This window comes from Carlito syrichta, unplaced genomic scaffold (assembly GCF_000164805.1).
Source record: "Carlito syrichta isolate Samal-C Ts95f unplaced genomic scaffold, Tarsius_syrichta-2.0.1 Scaffold12765, whole genome shotgun sequence".
NCBI classification, from domain to species: domain Eukaryota; kingdom Metazoa; phylum Chordata; class Mammalia; order Primates; family Tarsiidae; genus Carlito; species Carlito syrichta.
The window spans coordinates 1-1098 of NW_006956861.1; the positions used below are offsets into that span (position 1 = coordinate 1).

General features: G+C 49.4%; 1 pseudogene; it reads left to right on the top strand.

Annotated features, from left to right (window-relative positions):
- Positions 1-6: 6 nt before the first annotated feature.
- LOC103259109 lies at positions 7-689 on the top strand (annotated as a pseudogene).
- Positions 690-1098: the final 409 nt, after the last annotated feature.

Below are 1098 nucleotides of genomic sequence, written 5' to 3' on the forward strand. Positions count from 1 at the left end.
AAGCTGGGGCTGCAGGCGGTGGAGCCGCGGCCGACGAGAGCCTCCCGGGCTGCGAGTTCGTGGAGCACGTGGCCGCGGTGTGCGAGGAGAGGCCCTGACCACCCGACCGGGGCGCCCAGCCCGAGGAAGGCGGTTGACAGGATGAAAGAAGCATCAGAAAAACTTCAGCTCCGTATAGTAGACATGAAAGACGAAAATGCAGCCTCAGGTGGTGGAGATGTCTTATTCCAGGCAGAGAACTGTTTGCGGGCCTTTCCAAACGGACAGATCAACGAGGTGCTGAAATCTTGGCTGGTACTTTTAGGGACGATGCGGTCTCCACAGTCCCTGCGGCCGACGCTTTGCATTTGAAGGGCTTCTGCAGCATGGCTGGGCCTAGCCTGATCGCAACTGGGTCTAGTGAACCTGCCCAGAAGGCCTCAAGATCATGCAACGGATGAGTGACCACCGCTGTGACAAACTCACCGTACCTGATGACACAGCAGCAAACTGTATACACCTAAATATCCCCAGCAAAAGTCACGTCTTGCTGCACCAAACCCCGAGTATCCAGAAAGTGCAAAGGTTTATGAGAAACTGAAGGGCTATATGCTGATCCCTGTGAGCAATTCTGAGCTGGAAAAGGTGGACGGGCTGCTCACCTGCTGCTCAGTTTTAATTAACAAGAAGATAGACTCCTGAGCCACAGAGTCCTCCCCCTGGCAGCCCACAAGATGGCACAGGCGAGGCCGATGACTCTGTCCCCTTCCCCTTGTTTTCTTTGACAATCTACTGTGCCACTGTGCTACTAATTCTTGTTTATAAAAATTCAGTTCTAAGTTTAATTGCTTCATTTTGCACCCCCTCTCCCTCCCTCCCTCTCTCCTCCCATGGTGGTCCCTAAGCTGTGAATTTGCTAAATGAATTAAGCAATCTAGAAAATATAGAAACTAATAAATTATTGAAATGTGATTAATAATAGTATGGAAACACTTGTTTTGGTGTCTGTATCCTCGGTGTGAAAATCGCTTAGTGGCCAATATATTCTGAAGAATGTCTTCTTGATCAGTCAGACAAGCTTGGTTTTCTTTTTATCTCTATATCATGAATCATGTTTGG